Source organism: Tympanuchus pallidicinctus, unplaced genomic scaffold (genome assembly GCF_026119805.1).
Source record: "Tympanuchus pallidicinctus isolate F22 unplaced genomic scaffold, pur_lepc_1.0 scaffold16, whole genome shotgun sequence".
NCBI classification, from domain to species: Eukaryota; Metazoa; Chordata; class Aves; order Galliformes; family Phasianidae; genus Tympanuchus; species Tympanuchus pallidicinctus.
Window position 1 is genome coordinate 22,106,218 of NW_026294679.1, and position 22,127 is coordinate 22,128,344.

The 22,127-nt window shown below is 38.1% G+C and overlaps 1 protein-coding gene across 5 annotated transcripts in view; it reads left to right on the top strand.

Moving 5' to 3' along the window:
• RPS24 (ribosomal protein S24) overlaps window positions 1–22,127 on the top strand; it is a 773,435-nt gene that overhangs the window by 589,364 nt on the left and 161,944 nt on the right. The gene's annotated exons all lie outside the window — the stretch shown is intronic.

Here is a 22,127-nt window from a genome sequence, read left to right on the forward strand (position 1 = left end):
TCCACAGATAACAGCATTTCCCCACCTTTTTTTGGCTTCAGCACATTCTTGAAAACTACACCATTACCAAAGTCCTTGGCAAATAGAAGTCACACTGAAATTTTGCTCAGAATGACCAAGTTACAGAGAAAGGGCTTGTGTGGAGAATACGTAAAATATGTACTAATTATTCCATGGAGAATTAGTAAAACAAGAACCATGAAACCTTTTTCCCTATACAGCTATTTTGAGCTGGGACATGCATACAGCCTGTCAATTGTTTAGTCAAAATATGCTTTGCTCTTAGGACTTTGCTGCACATTTGTACAAAAGGGAATTTCAAGAATTGACTCTCTGAGAAGTTCCCAAGCCTATAGCACACACCGTTTCTGAATGTGCTTAATTAGGAAAAAAAATCTGAGTTTTTACCCTAAGTAATTTTGACTGCAAAGATGTTCACAAAAAATACTACAGCAGTGACTTTTAATTATCACATTCCTCTTTGTCTCTTACTCTCCCCTACCTCCACCAAGGCAAAGACTAAAAAATACCAGATATGATCAGAATTAGACTTGCGCTACTTAGCTTAGTTAACTTTCATACACACTGCAGCCCCGAAAAAGAGTGTAACAAGCTAATATTTGAGAGAGTTGTTAGGAAAAGTTGAAGAGATCTTAACTACCATTGTTCTGGATCCTTCAAGTAGAGGCTTCTGATTATCCCCTACCAATCAGGATTACACTGACTGGGAATAATGCTTTCCTGTTAATTATACTGTGCTTTACAAGGCATGAAAAGATGCTCTGCAAAACAGTGTTAACTTTGAATGTGAAATTAAAAATAGAATCTTAATATTTAATCAGCTTTCCAGTATTTCTAAAATTGTTTAAATAAAAGCTACATAATATTTGCCCCTTACATTCTAATGTATACTATATTCTGACACATTCTAAATACAATTAAGACATGACTGTAGCTCATGATAAGATATTTTGCTCAGCAGATATGAATCTGTCTCATTAAATACATACATTACTATGGACAGAAAGCTCATGTTAAAATCTCATTGGAATAACAATGTACACAATAAGACATCAGCATTAGTGTTTTTCTCATTATAGCTAATGACAAAACTTCATTGATTACAGCACTTCAGTGAGCATTTCTGCTTACTTTTACTGCAGGCCAAATGAAAGACCTGCAATGTCTGGAACCCTCAGTATTTTCCATTGCCACATCAACAGCTGCTAGCAAGTGCTCAGCCTTTAATCAAGTGCATGTTACTCTGCTGCTGTCCCCAGCCGGCCCACCCTGTGAGGTCACATCTGAAACATATACCTCTCGTTCTTTGAGTTGTCCTTCCCCCCTTCTGGTGACTAACCTCAGCACAGATTTATATCAACTCAAATGAAAGACGTGAGTGACAGCGATATCTAGGTGTAAATCTCCCTGCATATACCAATTTTGGGGTAGTAGATCAATTCAATAAATCAAGATTAATTACTGAAATACAAAATAATAAAGTCACCATCAGATTCAAGTAGACAATGTTTGTTTTAAATCGTATGATTCAAATGTTCTGTTTTAATTAGCTATAGTGCAAGGGTATTGAAGGAGAACAGATGATTCTTTTCTTATGTGCAGAAAAAAACTGCAAATGCTGCTTGCCATTCGTCATTTTTTGAAATAAAGATGCTTCAATTATTCTCCTTTTTTTTTTTTTTTTTTTGTGTGTTTTTGTTTTCTGTGGCTACAACGAATGAGATATTGGTTTTTGAGTTGGCTCATGTGCAGATATTGAACTCCAAAATCTATTTGTCACCATCAGTTCCTTTCCACACGTTTAAGCTTTTCCTCTTTTCCTCTTACTCAGATAAGATACCCGCAACATTATAGCCCACGTAACCACACACAGCTACAAGTAAAATAACATACATTCTTAAGAATCACTCTCCTTGAGGTAATTCCATAAATTGAAAAGCTCCTCAACTTCTACATGAAAACACAGAACAAGGATTTACCAGAGAGCCACCATTTGGGAACTCATGCAAACTGCCAGCTGATGGATACAGATGCACACTCCTTTGCTTCAGGTCATGGTCTGTATTAGCTGCTCTGAAGGAAGATGTGAGGAACTGACTACAGGCATGGGAAGCTGTGAGAAAAAATAATGCTGAGTACTTTCCAGGTACTGAGAATTAGTTTCAAACTTCTGGCTATGAAGATCACTATTTTTTTCATTTAGTTAGTTTTATCACATGAAGCCACTGATTAGGTCAAATTCCTCCTATCAATCCAAGTTTCCTGTGCCAAAGTTTCTGTACTTTTCTTACTTATTGCGCTAAGGGAAATAATCAAACTTTTGCCTTTTGTCCTGACTTTAGCCTCCATTTTTCTGTTGGAGAGGACAGTGAGATCATGATTACACTGGAATTATAAAGGATAAATCTGTTTGGTTTGTCTTCAGCCTGTACCATCTGCAGATATGGGTCATCACTTATAATGATGCCAGCTGCAGAGATGCTGAAGGCATCATGAGCCAAAGCGTGTATGAGGGGGAATTGACAAATTGACAAAGCTGTAAGATAAGATGCATTCATTATTCTTAATTACTCTATTTTAGTAAGGTATGTGTTCAGTACAATGAGACAGAGCAAGCAGTATCAGCAAACTTCAGCTACCTTAGAAAGAATATGTTAACAAAGACATTCACAGCTTTACCAATAAAGTCTGTAATGACAATGCACATTGCACAAAGACTTTTTATGCTGCAACAGGATAAAGACTTGAAGCTATTATCAAATTGACAAGGCTGCTGACACAAAGCAGGGCAGGCAGGCAACTATTATGGATGGCTATATCTCTCACATTATTCTGACATGATACCACTTCTTTTCCCTTTTGATGCCAAAGTGTAATTCTTATGAGCATTCTTATTAACTATGCAGAGTAGCATGTTAACTCAATGGATGCAGCTTACAAAGGGCTGGACTTACAGTGCTCTGTTCTTCTTAAGGGATAAATTTTATACAACCTGTATTTCTCTGCCTGGTATGCCATTAAATGTTTCTGCAGAAGTGAGAAAGCCTAACAACTGCACTGCACTCAGAGAGAATGAGGCAGCAGATCAAGACGCCTTGAGGACACGTGATGTAGGAAAGCCCACTTGCGGAGTTCAGCACTTCCACGTGAACGGACATAATGTCAGTATATCCTGACAGGTATGAGCTAGTAATGGGTAGGAAAAGAACTCCAAATGTTTATCACAGAGCAGTTTTCCTGTCAGAATACGTAGCTTTGAGAAGTAGGTTGCAAGGAAAATGTGTATTAGTTTCCAGAAAAAAAGGTAAAGAACTAATTAATACGTTTGCAAACACAGATTCGTCAGATATTGGCATCTTTTTTCACACAGACTCACTCCCTTCTTCCCTAGCGCCTTCACAGACACGCGTCTATGAATTTTATTCTTTCTTGCGACTGGGACTACTTTGCTAAGTATGCCAGACTTACAGCCAATCAGCAGTCACCCCTGGATTCAGGCTGTGTATGTACCAGTCCTGCACTCTGATAACATTGTGAGGAACAGGTAACATTGCATTACTGCATAAGCTACTCCATTTTAAATGCATTTTTCAACATGAAGATAAATAATTCCAGATCCTTTTTACAACTGAAATTAGCAGTTTTCTCTAAAAAAACCAAACATATCTTTATGTCTTATTCAGGGTAAGACTATTTCTCAGCTTAATGCCTGTGGTTTTTGTTTTGTTTTAAAGAAAAAAAAAAAAGAAGAAAAATTTCTGCTGAAAGAACTTAGATCATCTTTTCTCTCAGTGGTGATGCACCCAAAGCATTGACACTTTCATCAGTGGCTCATCAGCCTGCTCCAAACAACTCTGAAAGGCTTGCTAGTTTCTGGCGTGATAAAACCTTGTTTTGTTACCACATGAGCAGGATGCTCCTGTGTAACTTCACCGCCAACTAGAAAAAGGTTAGGCTTATTCATAGAAGCTTTCCTGGAGATTATTTCTACATTGACAGATTTATTTTACCTCCTGTATACAGATGTGAAATCACATTGGCTTTTGAAGGTCACTAAAAATAACTAAATAAAATGCAAATGTAGTGGATTTCTTTCACCCTTTCTCCTTAAAATAAACACTGTTCTACAGAGTGCTGCAGTTAGATCTTAAACCAGTACACCACTTCAATCTGACAAATTAGAGAATAATATGGAATGTCATATCCTGCATTATGAGTGCCATGCTGTTTAAATAAAATGTCATAATATGGCATTTAATACCACATTATTGTAATACATGTTCTATTTTATTAAAGACTAAGACAAGCCATTACTTAATGCAGATTGACATCTCATCTAATTTATCGAATAGCCTGTGATATAGACGAACACCAAATACAATGAAACTGTTTGTTGCTAGGAAGAAGGAAAACAAATTAGCATTCGGTGTACTAATTAGAGGAGCAGCTATTTTCTGGGTTTGTCTCTTAGCCTGGAATCGTTTTTCTAGGATATAGAAAACAGATGCTCTTTTAATTAGAAGCAGAGATTCTGAGTTTCAGCCAGCAACACCCAAGAGTATGCTTGACTGTATTGGAGATAAAACACAAACTTTATATCCATTCCACCACCTTCTGTTAGGTAAATATCTACTTGTGTATACATACATCAGCTAGACGGCATTGGACAGGTTAAGGAGTGTGCTTTTCCATATGGTTGTGACAATCTCTTTTTCATGGGGGAGAGAATACTAGGCAATAAACTAGCATGAGCTGTTCTTTAATATAAGTGGTCAAGCCCTGTAGCTTTTTAAACACAAGATTTTGTCCCCAGTGCTGCCTATATGCAGTTCAGCTGGCTGTCATCTATGACTATATATAGAATCAGATTTATTACTATGGGTGCATTATTAAGAGAGTAGACCCAGCCTGATAGATGGAAAAATACTAGTCTCTTTTGGCTGAAAAACATTTTCTTTAGTCTGCTCATCCTTCTCTCTTTTATAGTCACAACAGCAGTAATTGATGTCTAAAAAAATACCTAGGCCAGAATAAATATGAGCAGAGAAGACTAAGTATTACGCTCAAAAATTTTAATTTTACAACAACAAAAACACAATAGCTGCAAATTACAGCTTCGTACACAGAGAGAAACCAAACTTATATGTTCATCATAGGTCATTCCATGTCTAAATGTGGATAGTGATAATGAAAAGGAAAAAAGCACAGTCTTGTTTATAATACTGTCTCTTGAGGTTTAGGCAACCATCCCAAAACAGTGACCAGTATGTCACAACAAAAAGCATGGCCTAGACCTTACCTCTTTTTGGATCTACATAGAGTACAAGTTAACTGTATGTTTCTGTTGGAAGCTGACAGGTGAAAGTGCAAGGGGAAAGGATTCTGCTGGCTCAAAATTATACCACCGATCACGAGACTTTCCTAAGCTGAGGAAATGAGCCTTTACCTCCAACACTTTGAAAGTGTTGGAACCACAGTTGACTATCAAAGACTGTACAGCTCTGATAAAAGAGAAAGACAATTCCTTCCTAAGCTTTCTCAGTTAAAGAGCAAGGAAGAAAGTGAGAAAGAACTACTGGAACAGGACTATAATTGGCTCACCAGTTCTATGGCACCTGCAGTAATTAGCTAGTAATTAGTATCCCACTCTCATTGGATTTCAATACAGAAGTTTAAGATACTTAGGATGTACAGTCATACTAAACATATGTACAATATCCAGACTCAGCTTGCAGACCTCAGCCCTCAGCAGACCACAGGACATCTGAATGCAGACCGTAGTTGCTTGTTACTATAGAGAGGACAGTGTGGGAGGTAAGCTGTTGAATTTTAAATAGGCTTTCAGACCTAGAAAAAAAGCCTGAGTCAACTGCAGTGAATAGAGAGAGAGTGAAGGAAAACCGATACAGTGAAGTGCATGAGCAGATTGGCAAGACTTGTGACAGTTGGTGTTTTCTTTAGAGTCTCAGCTCTTAGAATTAAGAGACTAAAGAGAGGGTGATTTTATGTAATTTTGAAACATTTCTAGCTCTTGACAAGGACATTTCCACATTCAATTTGTATGTCCTATTTTAAAAATCAATTTAGTAAGAATATTGAACTCTTCAAACAAGTGAAAAGATCAGTATGTATGTCATGTTTAGAATTTAACTACTGAAAGCCAAAACATTCTTAATGTAAATTTTGTTTTGAGAATCAGTAGTTCTCTGCCAGAGCCATGTGTAAGTATAAAGAGAACCAGTAAGATTCTGAAGATCTAAAGAGTAAGATAGAATAAGATAAGAAGAAAAAAAAAATGCTTTCCTTCCTTTTAATCTGACTAGTATAGTTGCCTTAGAGCATTTAAAAGCTTGTTACAATTCAAAATGTTGTCTGAAGTAAATGTAGAAATCATGGCAATTTAAAATCAGAGATTGGAAGATACATTATGGAGCCTTGGTCTTGTATGACATGACATAAATGTGTTACTAGTAGGAAATTATTTGAACTTTTCAACGTAAAAAAATCTTTCAGAGAAGTGAGTGTAAAATACACCTGTGTTCTTCTGCTCAACATTACTACAGTTCCAAGGATCTTTAAGCACTCTGTAAGTATGAATTCCATCATTCGCACTCCGGAGCTGTGAACCCAGCATTATACCTACTTTACAGTTTGGGTTTACCACATGATAAGATCAAGGTCACAGAGCAAAGAAGCTTGGAATAAACCAGCATATAACTCCTGGTCCCTCCTGGCTGGCATTCTTTCCTACTCCTATGCTCGAGCTTAATGACTGTACAGCACTGTAAATACCAGCCAGTCCTTCAGCACAGAAGGACAGGGTTTGCTTTAGTGCTATTTTTAGTTAAGCAGATCCCACTTCTAAATCTGCAATGCCTCCATTTTCAACATTGTGATTATGTTTGATGTTCCACAGGAAGATGAGGGAACTAGGGTGAATCAGAAAGCACAATGCAGAGTAGGCAATACCATGCTGCCTTCTGAAACAGCAGCCCAGAGCAAGCAGAAGCTTTGGTGGGGGCTTTGCACAGGGAAGAGGCATCAGGCAGCTGGACGTGTCAGCTGGGCGCCTCATCAGGCAGCTGCTGCAAGTGGAAGGTCAAGAGCAAGTTTACTGTTTACTGAATTCGTAAATTACTAATTATTCAGCTCGCTAAGCAAGGCAGGCTCACTGCCTGCGCGTGATACTTCCCCTCTCATCTCCTCAAAGGGCATATGGAAGAATAGGAATTCTCAGCTATATTTTGATAGATGAAAGTCATTAAGGTGCCATAATAAAGGGCATAAAGAGCTATAATGGGCAGGTCACTAATGAGTGCAAGTGTATTTCCATGTTTGTCAGAGAACAGCTGTAGAAGATAATGCCTCGATTTGTACCGAAAAAAAAAGTGTCTGCAGAGAGCTTGGGATAGCCTTGCTAAGAAATAGAGAAATGTGCAGTCTGCATGCATAGGGAGTGACGGCCCAGAATAAGTTAAAGCAGTGCCTCCACTCATGTTCACAGCTGTCAGTTATGGGGGACAGACAGCAGCTGGAGGAACCACCTCTGAGCTGTGGTCATTTCAGATGGACAGACAGAAGTTACCAGAGCTGCCACATGAAGAGAGAGACTGTCACAAAAGGAAGAAAGGAAATAGTCCACAACATGTGGATCAAATGCAGTGAGCCTAAACCAATAAGAAATTTCTTATGTCCTGTATCTGTCAGTGTAAGACAAAAAGGTAGCTTTAGAGAGAAACTATCCAAGAATAAATGAGAAAGAGATCTGAGACAGGAATATCATCCTCTTGACCCAGTGCCTGACTGAATTTCTCTTGCCCTCAAAGCAGCATGCCTTTCAGTATGGCTGTACGGAAGCAGGCACAAATAAGATTGGTCCATAAGGGTGGCTGGCATGAGGAAGCACCATTATAAAAGCCAGTACAGTAGAACTTTAACCTAGTAAGCCTAAATGAAAGGAAAACTTGGGGAGAACATATCTAGCTCTTGCAGTGACTTATATCAGCTAAGCGACCGAAGAGACATATCTTTATCTACAAAAGTGTACCCCTGTCCAAGGAGACTTCAGTCAAATGAAGAAAACTTACGAAATGAGTAGTGTTAAGAGATGTGGTTACACTCTACAAAGCCATTGGTTGCTGCAATATCCACCAAGATCTTTTAGATTTATTCCAGACGAGAATGGGAGCAGAGATTAACAAAATAACATATTCCCATGATGAAGATAAGGATGACAATTACAGAAATCTCAAGAAAAGTAAAGCCAATGTTCAGCATGGGGGGGATGGAAATATGAATCAGCAGTAGCAGAAGAATGAGATAGCATGTCTTCCAGAATGTAGGAAACAGAAGCAAACACTTCAGGTGGGAGAGATGAATTTAAACAAAACAAATAAACAATATACTTAATGCAGTTTGAAAAATAATAATGAAAAGCAGCTGTCAGTCCAACAGAGAGTCTGTGAATGAATTGCATTGTTTCAGATGAGTGACTATGCCAAGATACTTCCAAGCAAGTCATCCAATCTACACACACTGAAGCCAGACTTCACAGTGTTCAGATGGGAAGTGATGCACTGGTGATAGAGAAATGAAAAAGAGCTGCTGGATATGGCAGAAAGGAGTTGGGTTTTGGGGCAGCAGCTCTGGATTTTTGATTCTGGCCTGCGGGAAGAAATAAACTGGGCTCAACTATTGTGGCCTACAATGCAAACAACACAAGAGAAAAGGCAGACAACTATATCTTACCTGGAATTTGGTTAGAAACAGCTTCTTCCTCTTTGCATCCATCTTCTCACTGTCAGAAAAGGGCTGTATGGCAACCCAGGGAAAACTGCAACACAGATCACACTTACTAAACACACTTACCATGCACCACCTGAGTTTGATACGTTGAATATCTTGATTCCACAAACATTTCACGCTGATTCCTTTCTGAACTACATTTTTACTCAGTTTTCCATTTGAATTTAAGAGAACAATCACAAAATGACACTTCAAAGAGAAAAAGGCTTACTTACAGATCCTCAGGCTGTTGAATAATGTCTTCAAGTGTTAGAAAGGGCAGAAAGATAGGTTGGATTACAAGTGATTTTAGCACAACTTTGCAGCAAACACACACATTATATGCATGACAGTTTTTCTCTGATTTCTGTAGAAAACAGAGCAACTTTAGTCAATTTAATTGAAGTCTGGAAGCTTCCTTTGAAAAAGAAGTGTAATGATGAGATTCAGACTGCAAGTGACCACCTTCTCCGTATTGTTGATTCTGCTGCTGCATTGCCTCTGAGACTCAGTCAGCCCCAAGCTGAGCTTTCAAAGATACATTAGAAATTGCTGCAGAATAATTACTGCAGCACTTGGATCCATATCTAACTTGGAAAGTGCTAAATCATCAACTCTGTAAGCCATAAATTGCCAGTTCTGGTCAGTCTCAGTGAAAAAAAATATATGAAAGCCACAGCTTCTGTGCTGACATCCAAGCCAATTAAGACAAAACCACATAATGAAAACATTGTGTAATACTCTCTCCAGTAGCTTGTGGTGCCTTTAACACAAAAAGCAACACGGACAAGGGTGGCTCTGAGACTGAGCAGTGCTCACCCTGGACATGTTGGCAATGGTCTAATCCTGGCCTGAAACCGGAGAAGACTCATAGTGAAACTTTCTCATGTTAACTCAAAGGTAATCGCTAACGCTTTCCATTTTGGAGCTCAGTTGCCCCTTGTTTTGTGCTTGAATATAAGGAAAAAGGACACAGGATTAATGGTCAAGAGGTAAACACAGAAAAAAAATTTTGTTTATGAATTGACATTTAATGTTTTCCAATTTGCACATGTACTCTAAGTAATTTCTGCAATCAGTTTTCAGCCTAAGAATTCTGTGTGCAATTTACCTTTTTTTCCTTTTCTTTTTTAAATTGTAGCTTTGCAAAGCTCTTGATAGATAGCTCATGTGGATTATTTCCATTACACTGACTGAAACCAGGCTCTTTTTACAAATAGCTTTACTTTAGAGTTCAACATTTGCCTCCTTTAAACACTTCACTTTTATTTGTCTAAGATTAGTTGTTTCAAAACGTTCTTCACCACATATTTCTTTAAACCATTTTGCTAAAATAATCTGTTAAGATAAAAGTACTTCTCACAGATAATTCTCTCTTCTTCCACCTGAAAGTGTCTTTTGTCACCTGTAAAGACACCAGTCCTGCTGCATTCCAGTGCCTGACAATCCTATTCAGGGAATGTTTTTATAGGGAAAAAATACACTAGTGCTCCTATAGTACTGAGAGCAGGGATTAGGAGTCCATACAGCCCTGTAAGGATGACCCACAGCTTTGGACTGACCGGAGAACAAAACCATAAACTACACTGCATTTCCATTAGAAAAGCTTATTTTTTCCTGAGAAGAAAGAACAACAGTATTTTATGGATTGACCCTTGCCAAGAAACCCCACTCATCTTCATTGTGTGCATGTCAAAAAATGTAATCATACAGAATACCAACAGTAAACTACCAACAAGGTGGTGTGATATTTCAAAAATCACAGGCTAACAGGAAACACACAATTCAAATACTAAACAGAGATCCATCTAAGATTAAAATCTTTGGTCAAAATCATCAAAACTGAAGTGGCTAAAATCTCCAGATTTTTATTCCAAATTTTTGCTCTCCATATCTTAAAGTTGATATCTCAAGTCTGTTAAACACAGGCTCTAGTTGCATACATGCAATATATATAAATACTTGAATGGAACAAAAGGAGGAGCAAGGGATGCTTTCCTGATGCTTCAGAAATCTGGAGGCAAGACATAATAAGGCAAAGATGACATAGGCCTCTGGATGGCAGCTGCCCAGAGCAGAAAACAAAACCTGAATGTAAGCACAATGCTCTAGGAAAGGGAGATGCTTCAGAAGGGGTGTTAAAACTCCCCATGCATTGAGCAGGGAGCTGCTCTGTGAAATCTAGATTCTGAGGATTGGTGGTGGTGGAAGGATGGGAACAAAGCTGCACGTCCATTCACTGGAAGGCTGCAGGATCACAGCAGGGAAGGGTCTGCAGGAAGGAATGGACAAACAAGCATTTATGACGGCAGTTAGACAGAGAGCTGATCCGGGCGGTGTATTTAAGGATTATTCCAGACACTACTCTTTATTTTACTCTCTGACACTTTGTTTAGTTTCTGAATCCCCACAGTACTAAGGTAGGATGTACTTTGGCGCACCATGAGAAGTCCCAAATTACTGTGAAAGATTTACTAAGATAACTCTGTAAAAATATGCATGAGTCTGTACAAGTACCCCATTTACTTCTAACTTTGAAGGTAAAAAATGTCAAATGCTTTAACTAGCTAAATATTTATAATAGCTTCTATCATGCATGCAATGCATAAAGCCTTCCAACTACTTTAACAAGCTAGAAATAGCGAAACATTCAAAGCTGAAAGAACCATATTTGGGGTGAAGAACTGAAATTGTTTAAAAACACCACCATCAGTGAGAAGACAAATGACATATTTTAATAAATGTACTATTTTCAGTTAAGACTGTAAGGATTATAGTTAGAATTTGGCCAGGATATTACACTTGCAGAAGAAAAAAGCTGCCAGTAATGCAAGTAAATCAGCAAGAGGAGCTCTCCAAAGAAAGAAATCTTACGTCCAACACAGAATCTGAACTCCAGAGTGACCCATCTGTGAGGTTTTTGGTGTTCCTTCTGAAGTCATGAACTGTGAGTTTCCTTTTGATAGGGCATCCCCTGAAATAACCCTCTATTGTCCAAAATTACACATAAGATGCCCAAAGCATGCAATGCAATTGCATTAATTTGTCTTATCAGGTTCTTATAACGTGGATTGTCTTTCTTTACTGTCATTTTTTTCTCACTTAATACAAGCAGCAGTGCTCATTTTGATATCACATGGATTTCTTCCTTAGCATTGCAGCTCTCTGACTGCTACAATTCTGTAGGCAAAGTGTGAGCACAACAGCAATGTAAACAGCGTTCTTTTCAGGACATCACTGTATTTTCTGCAGATATAAGCCATCTTTGTGAGATGTCATGATGCTGGCAGAAACAGCCAAAATATATGTATTCTAGGGGTGTTACAGCTGTCACTGTAGTCAGTTGACAGTGGATGACAGAAAAACCTAGCTCTGACAGCTTAGTCTTTGTCTTCATTGCTTTGGGTACTGGTCAAAAATCAATTCCCACTCTCTCCCTTATCACAAAATGCTGTTCTCCTTACAGGGAAAGACCAAGGCAACTCACACATGCTTTGCAATCAATACATCTCTCTTTAGAGGCAAAACACTGGGTAGACAAACAAGACAGCTAATTGCCTCACATTCTTGAAAATTTAAACTATACACATTGTATGTATAATCCCTTAGCCAATTTTATGCAGCATAGCTACTAGAAATTGCTATGAGTTTCCGCAAGATGCAAACTTCTATTCCCTACAAAGCTGAAATTGCATTGTGGCACTTCTGCTCCCTGTTTACTCCTGCTTTTAAAACTTGTTTGTCAAATGCAGTATTTCTCTTCCCTGAAATTTCACGACAGATGGTGGTTGCAGATTGATAGCAAGGCATTTTCAGAAGTGATGAAATTACACTTGACCATTCTCACAAGCTCCCAAAGAACCCAAGCTCAGGGCAGGGAAGAGAGCAAAGGGAAGGGCTGCTTCTCACATATCTCTGTTGGGACTCAATCAGGGTACATCAATGTACTGGAAACTAGGACCAACACTTAACACTTATTTTGTTAGCTGCACTTTTGGCATTTCCAGACACTATCTTTCACCTGGTAGACATGCTATCTAGAAGTTATCACATGTACTTTTTTCTCCATATACACTTTCTATACATCTGCCTGTTTGGACTGCACAGAGGCTACGGATGAGGTAACGGCCTCTTCCTACAAGATGTTATAAATTATATATCAAAAGATATATAATTTATATATTTAACATTTAACATATACATTTAACGAGACTGGCAAAGAATAATTGTATTATTTAGCCAAATGAAAGAGAATAGTAACTACTTTAGAATGTACGTACAAGATATAGATAGCCTAGGAAGGAGATACATTAAGGAAAATAATGTATACAACTTGGGAAAAAAAAAAAAAGTTGGCATAATTTATGCCAGTTCTATAGTGACTGTAATACTTTCCTCTCTTCCCTTCAAGTCTGCTAAGATTTTCATGGCCTATCTACCAGACTGACCTACCTAGGATTCTAGAAGAAATGGGAGACAAATTTCTCCTGACATCAGATAATAGCTTTACCATCGCTTCCTTGTTTCTGCATATTTCAGCACCACCATGAACTGAATGCAGCCTTTGCTTTGATTAGAAATGATACATATCAAGAACTCCAAAAACTATTAAAAAACCATCTGGCTGACAGGAGAATCCTTCATTATATAAATATGCTATATAAGCACAGCTATACATGAGAATTTCTTTAGAAGCAGATACCTGACATACCATATGATATTTATCTTAAGCAATAGCGAAGCTTCAGATTTACTTGATCATGTGTCTCAGTACATTCGCTGAACCTCACTTGGTTCAAATAGTAAGGCAGTCACTATGCCAAAAGGAGATGTGAACTGCTTTCAGACAGGAGTCTCATTTTATGCATCTTACACAAAGCTTTCAAAAAAGCAGTGCATTAACACAAAACACAAACGATAACTGAGCAGGATACAAAGAGACTGTTCTCACAAATGTCTCATCAATAAACATCATAAAAGACTTGCGTCAAGAAACAGTACTCCATCTACCAGTGCACACAGATCCTAGTAAATAATGAAAACATAAATAGCAGCGCAATAAGGAAGACAAGCAGGGAGTACAAATGATATCATTGAAACAAAAAGCAGCAAGGTTACAGGTACATACTGAGAGCATTTTCTTCAGGGGAATTGTGAATACCTTTCTGCTAGAAGATAGATTACTACCAGGGTGAAGGATAAAATGCACGGACTCATTCCTTTCTGAGACACAGACTGTTTGCAGAGTCACTCCGGAAAAACAAGCTGAATTTATTTTCAGTGGAAGTAATTGCACATCTCAAATTGTGTAAATGTGGTCATCAGAATTCAAGGAGCTTTTGTTTCTGCAATGTAACTCACTTCAAAATGCCTCAGTTCTTGAATGAGTGTATCTACACCGTCCATTTTGTTTGAGCAATCAATATTAAATTCACATGACTAGATCAACCATCTGAAGTCCCTCCATATATATACAGGCACTGAAGGAGAAAAGAGAAAGAAGATGCACCAAGAAAGAAAATACAATGACAAAAAGGAGTAAGATAAGACAATAAAGCTCATTTTATGTTGTACTGCAGACAAGGCCTGCCCCTAAAGACATCACTTAAGCATAAATGCAATAGAGGATGATTCTTCAATTCACAACAAAAATTCAACAAATGTGCAGATGACATTTGCATAAAAAAGCTAAAATACATGTGAAAAATGAAAGCATTAAAAAACTGAGTTAAATGTAAAAATTGGAATCTATTTCGGCAATGTTCCTCAAGCACACACATTTTCTTTACTTAGAAGCAATCATCCATATAAGAAATACAATCGTGTAACTTATAATAGCCAAAGCATAAGCACAATCATTTGTGATGGAAACTCCAGATTACACACTCGCATCCTGACCTTGGAATCAACATGTTTCGCTTTAGCTGTAATTTATGCCCATATATTAGGAGAGCAGTGACTTTGCAGGGAATGTCAGTAACTGTAGGCATTCTCACATTCTTAGTCTTGACAAGCTCCACAGGTCAGGACTGTGTTTAAGGCTATGACGCGCCAGCAGCTGGCCAGCCAGTACCTCTTTCGTAGAGGCAAAGGATTGTACACTGAAATTGCATGTGGACACCTCATTTTCAAGCAGTGAACAGGGCACTGTAATGTTGATCTTTTTCCAAGTAAATCTTCCTTTTTCCACTTTAGAAAAGGGCCTTCAGTTTGTTCACATGTTAGAGTGCTATCAGTCCAACTGAGTGCACATGATTTTTCAGAAGGCTGTGCAAGCAAAGTGCAATTAGCTGGCAGCTGATGCTACCCTTTATGCAATGGGTTTGCCCTTCTGTATCCTACAGGGTGCTGCAGACAGACTAGAGGGATGGATAGAAGAATGCAAGGGAGAAAACTAAAATGAGCGTGAGAAAGCTGGGAATATCTGTGATGGAAACAAAGTGGCCACTTCAGACTGGCTTATCAGACTGTCAAAAGACAAATGTTTTGTAGGCACTCACATGCAAACCTTAATAAACAAAACAAATGAAAAATAGAGAACTCCATTACTGCTTTGTGTTTTGTCTTCCAGAAGCTCAAGCCCAAACAACATGTAAAAGGATCAGCCTTCGTGGAAGTCCATCTTTAACAGCCATGATCTTTCAGAAAGCAGAGTACTCATGACAGCTGGGAATGAAATAAATAAATAAAGCTTTTTACTGCACAAAATTTCCTTAGTGTCAGCTTTTCAGAGGTGCTCAGGACTGCCTTTTGCCATTAATGAAAAGGGTGGCATATTGCTGCTTAGTACTTGAGAGAAATCAAAGCTGTGATTTCACTATATTTCAGCTCTCCTGAAAAACTAGAGCTACCCAACAGGCTGCATAACAATGACTAATCCTTTAGTATGAAACAGTGCTGGATTAGAACAAACTCCATTAAACTAAACGCTAATGTCGTCCAGACCCTTATCCTTTAAATTCCTCTTTGTTCTACAAGCTTACAGAAGGAAATGCAAGCAGCCAAAATGAGAAACTGAGCAACTGTTAGAAGGGATTTATGTCCATTGCTGCCCTTCATCAGGTTAATACTGACTGACCCTTCCTCCAATTCTGGCTGGAGTCCACAGCAATATCCATTATGTGAACTGTTATAAACTCAGCTTTACTTCAAAAAAAGGGCCAAAGTGATCTTTCAGCAGTCTGAACAATGATAACAAGTAGCAACAAGTTTTGCCTTTGAGCTGCCTTCAGTGCCACTAGAGCTCGAAGTTCTTTCTGGAAGACCAGAAGAAATAGAAACAGAATGATGAGAGAAGAAAACTAGAGAAATGCTGATTGTGAGATACTGAATCGTTATTTCCTGGACTAATTATTTGTCTCACTGAGTATAACGAAATGTGCGCTTCTTACATAATATTCTATATTGCACTTCTGTTAAGATACATACCTACACTGATGTACCTCACTGCTGTAAGGCATCATTTAGAGTACCACACTATTCCTTCAAAAATTATCCAATTTCTTAAAAAATTGTTCTCATTTCTTTGCACCTCAAGTTCCTTCTTGTAAAACAGAACAAATCTGTTGAGAGGCATAAAAAGGTCTCCTCTTATGGGACAGAACACAAAAGCCAAATGCACTGAAAAACCAGCAAGTGGCCAGTCCCAGACAGCAAACCTGATGGGACCTCTTGCAGACCACATCACTGCTCAGAGGTTTGCTTTTGCTGTTTTCCTTGGGGTAGTAGCAGCTAACCACTCACTGACCCTTCCTGCCCTGAAAACTCTTTCCACATTCTGAGAAAGAGAGAACTCTTTCCACATTCTTAGATTTCATCCAGCTGTAAAATTCAGGTTATCAAACAGTTTTACTGTATGTCTGTGGTCTCAAAGCAAATGTGAGGAGAGAAGGTTAGCAAAGGGAAATCCAAAGCCTCCAGCAGGGTGAGGAGTGATAAGCAAGAAACCCAGCCAGCGTCTCAGTCCCTGAAAAAACAGCAACTCAAAACATCCAGGGAAAACACACAGCAGGCAGTGCTGGACCACAGCCATGCTTCGCCCTGTGCCAGAGCAGGGCTGTGTTCCTCGTGCCCTTTGATGGTAGGAACTAGCACTGGAAACGGGGCACAGTTCACATCAAAACCTGTACTCAGAGGTGTCTGTAACTTGAATAAAGAAATTTAGAAGCGAAAGGTCACGGCTCAATGCACAGAACGCAGAAGGAAAGCCACGTAGCAACTTCTAGTTAGGCATTAGGATAATGTGCGTATGTCGCATACAAGACAGCAACACATGGCAGAGCAGTAAGCTGACAAGTTAATGACTGCACTGCTTACCTCGATACCTAAACAAAAGGTGTAAATCTGGGGGTAGTGGGGGGTTTCCCAAGTAAAAGGAACAAGTTGATGATTTTGGAAACAGGTATCCAAAAATGAGCATCTGTCAGGGGAAAAAAATACTGTTATCACTGAATTCCAGACCTTTTAAATTTAAAGCTCAAAGCCAACATAATAGGGCACTGATATTTCTCAAATGTCTGCATCTTAAAGAGAGTTTTCTCTATATATTTGTATTGGGTGTATCTTAGAGGATTGCAGAGAGCTGTGAATAAGTCCTAAAACGAAAATGCTACTCAGGCTGCGTATATGTTTCCATAACAAAACATGTATTGAATCTGTGAAGGCTTATACAACAGTGACTTCTGCTGTGAAGGACTTGTCAAACAAGCATATATGTTATTAAGGTTAAAGCTTCCTGGTATTGCTCTGATTGCTCAAAATACTTAATATGCTTTAAATAGAACTTAACAATATGCTTCTGGCAGGACTGTTCATAACATGAGAAGCCTCGGTTCCTGTTCCGTGCCTACAGAGAGGGGTAAAGTACCTTACTGTAGGGGGGAAAAGAACAGGGATATAAAACAAGTCAAGAATAATAAAACCATGCTTTATCAGGAAATTCTGAATGTTTCATTTTAAACACAAGTGGATTCAAGAGGGTTTCTGTCTGATTCCATTACACTTTACAGAGCCAAAAGCAGAGGTGGCTTCAGAGAACTTAATGTGTTTTAATTTTCTGAACACTTCAGGGTATTTCCTTCCATGTTTAACACTCCTTGCCTCTAAGGAAACAAACAAACAAAATTCCATAGAATATAACAGAGTAACAACCATTGGAGTTTTTAGGAAGTCACAGCAGTGTGGTTTCAAGAAAGAGCTTTACCTGTGAGAAAAGAGCCAATGAACCCTCACAAATCCTACTACTGTTATATTCTGGAAAACAATTACTAAATAAGAAAAACCATCTGTTGCCCATAAATTACAGTTAAATGCCCATCGGAAAAATATTTATTTAACAACTAAACAAAAGAACCATCTGCAGCACACTGTGCTTAAAGCCGGTTTTCTTGCCTGTGTATTTTGAATAGCTGGAAAATAACTCTGCGCAGGCTGAGCGCATCGAGCTACTCAGCACAAACCATCACAAAGGCTTTCCATTTTAAGTCATACCTTTTATAAGTATGACTTGACATCAAGCCAGTCAGCTTGATTCTCTCTCGTGCTTTTTGCATACTTTCAAGACTAGATTATTATTGTCCTGTCTCAACTAAAGGTCTATGGCCATACAAGGCTTAGTATGCCTTTGTTCATTTGGAGTGATTGTTACAAAGTAGCCCATATTAGGTGTTAAGAATTTACACACAAGAAATACTGCATTTACAAATAAAAAACATGCAATGTTTTTCAATCTCTTCACAACCCTCATCATTGTAACCCCGATTGTGCATTACAGACTGCTGCATACACTATTTTAAGATTCCAGTGCTTTGTTTTTTATGCTGGGTGTGAAAGCTGTTGACATAGAGCCATCACTAAGGTTGCAAATTCTCACCACTAATCTTGCTAACACATTCTGTCTTAAGCAAGGAATTTTCGCAGAAAGCATATTTTTTATTTTATTAAATCTAAAGGTGACTGCCTGGTTTGGGTTTTCATTATTGAAATTCTTCATTGCTTGCAAGAAAACAACAACAACAACAAAAAGCAAAAATAACCAACCACAAAAAACCAAGTGAAGAATGTTGTCAGACTTGTGACCTTGCAGATGACAGTTTAAACATCTACCCCTCATCTTAGGAGAAAAAATACAAATGGCTGTAAAATGAAGCATAACTATAAAAATAAATAGAATGCCAGATGTCCTGCTTGATTTGTCAGTCTGCATAAAGGGAGAGCTTCTCAAATTCAAAAACAAGATTTTATAAAATGCAAGTCACCGCTCATGTATTAATGTTTCTGTTGAAGAAATACTTTTAGAAGTCTTTTTTCAGCTCTTGTATTTTTGGTTTTGGCTATATTAACACACTGAGGAAAGCAAGACTTAGTCTCATACACACCAGATTTATTTTTTCATAATGAATACATTCTGTCTAGTACACAGACTAAATATCCCCAAACAAAACTTTTAATGATGAGTAATTACATGGTATAGCTTAATTTTGAATAGCTGGCTTGAGACACCTTTGTATTAAGTATCTGGCTTCTATCCCTGCAAAGAGTGGAAAAGCTGCAAGGCTCTTCCAGATGTTGCAAGTCCAGATGCTCCCAAATCACCAGCCCAATCACATCATGTTGGGGGAAAAAAGAATTTTTGGGGGGGAAAAGACCAAGAAAACTGAAAATGAGAATTTTTAATTTTTCTGTGAGAAAAAAATATTTTCCTGAAAGGAGTACATACTGTGAGATAGATGAAATAGAACAAGCCGTCCCATTGCTGAAGTTGAATACCTAACAAATCAAGCATTCCATTTTAAGCATCTTCAAAAATTTCATTTACTTTTTCCAATTAGAACTTTCAGACTCAAAACAGCTTTTTAAGGTAGTTACAGAAATACTTAAACAAGGCTATACTGAAAACCAGAACACTGTATGTGTACATAATCCATCAGCCTCATCCTAAACAGTCTGGCAGTTTTGTTTCACTTTAACCACGAAACTACAAATCAACAACTTACCTCTCTGAAGTACCACTGATTTCCAGAAAGTATTCTTGTTGTCTACTATATTTGCAGGGTTAAACAAAACAAAGCAAACAAACAAAAAGAACATCTTTCATATATTCTAATGGAAATCCCACAGGGGACAAGCTAGCTGACCCAACTTTTACTTTTCCTGAGATAGAGGACACAGAACCATGACTACAGAATTACAGTTTCACAGCATGAAGCAGACCAATTCAATGGGTTATGTCAGAACAATCCCTTATTTAAACAAACACATCTGACAAATAGCAGAAGGCAACAGAAAAATGAGATAAATCCTCTGAACAGATTTGGTTTGCATCTGATACCCTTGAAAAGTTGTCTTTGGATTAAAGACCTCCTTTAAGAATTCAACGGTGAAGTAACAGTCTGTTTCAAAGCTCGAGGTAAGACTGTGGCAGAGCTAGAAACTTTCTGTAAACAAAGCTTTCCTTGCTCCAATAAATTTCATTACTTTGTGCCAGAAAGCAGCTCTGTTCCTTTACCAGTGTTAACTTTAATGCCTGGAAAGCAGTATTTCCATTTGTTCATGTGGTAGTAAACCTGTTATTCCATTCAACCTATAAAAGGTGAAGAGAAGAGCCAGCAGGAATGAAGAACCTATAAGAGACTTCAATGCAAGTTTGCTTAGCTTAATAAACAAAAGCTGAAAGTGCGCAGTATCACTCCGAGGCTGAGAAATTAATCTAGAACAAGGACAAATAATTATTAAGGTGCTACTGATGCACGTAGTTTGGACACCAAAGTACTAAAACTAAGGGAATTTGGAAGTTTCACTATCAAACTACTGAAAGGAAGAAAGAAGATGCCTTTCAGACTATGGTTTAATTGTTTACAAGGGGATTTCTATTTCAGAGTGGACCTCACTGCAGATAAACTAAAAAGGATCTTAAAGACTCCCCATCTTCTAACATCCAACAGTACTTCACTATACTTTCTTTCCATCATATTGTATAGTACTGACTAAATCTTCTAAAGTGTTATCATACAGAGGGATCACAATAAAAATTGGCCTTTAGTGCAAAAGCAGGGTGGGAAAGAAACAAGATGTGAATTCTGGTGAATTCTAACATTTCAGACCTCTTCTCATAAACTGATCTCTTGTAACTTCAGTAGCAACTTAAGTTATACCAAAAAAGGTTAAAATCAGAATAACAACAGTTTATTTCTCCTGAAAGTCAAACAACATTTGTGAATTTCTGATTTGTAGTAAGTCATTTCAGCTATACTTCTGCATACGTTAACAGCACTGTTACTACAGAAAAAGAACAGTGTAGAGGGAAGTACAAATTAATTCAAAACTTGCATACTCTGTAAGCCACCAGAGGTGACAAAATCCTAAGGCAGGTGTGTGGACTTTCTCAAGTTGTCTTCTGTTGCTTACCAAGTCATTTCTCTTACGAATGTAGTGCTGACACTGTTGGAAACATGGTAAGGTATCGCTTTCAGACTTGGAAGCCTTGCTAAAACATTATCCAAAATTGTAGACTGCTGCATATTCAAGTGAATCAGGCGCTACTGCTCATGAAGATCATGAACAGTGAGCATAATAAGTGCCTAGAACCAAATCAGTAATTAATACAGAACTGCAGAGCATGCGTTATGAAACAGACTTTGCATAATATCCTCAAATACTTCAGCATTAGATAAAAGGGTAAGGAAGAGAGATTATGTTACATCAGCAGTGGAAAAAAAAATCTTTCTGAGTTTAAATAAGCAAGTAGGAGAGCACTGCTAAAAGTGAAGAATCAAACAAGGAAATGGTGCAAATAGAAAGGCTGTGCTGCATGGAAACACACTTACATACCAGCAGCAGCGAGACTAAAGCAAAGGGAAAGGGAATATGCATCCAATCATAAAAGAAGGGTCTGGTTTTTGATTTACCCATACCAGTGTTCTCCAATAAACCAGAAGTTCATTCCTATTCCGAGAAAAATTTCAAGGAGCACTTGCCAAAGTTATCTATCTACATACACAAGCAGCAGTGAAGAAATAACAGAAAGGATAAATACAGCTGTAATTACTAGTCAGAAATCTCATTTTAACAACATTCTGCTCTACTTAGCACTCTCCTGGGAAGAGGAAAACTCATCAAACTGCCAAGGTTTCCCCTAAAATGAAAAATATTTGCACACTCTTCTGAAGCACCAAGAGGACTCAAGAAGGGCTTAGCCAAGGTACAGTATGAAGCCCTGGAAGGCACAGAACTGTTGCCATGTCCTGTAAGTCATCCAAGCACAGGATCTTGAAACATCTTGCTAGGGTTAGCTCATGCAAAAACTGAAGCATTAGGAAGTATCA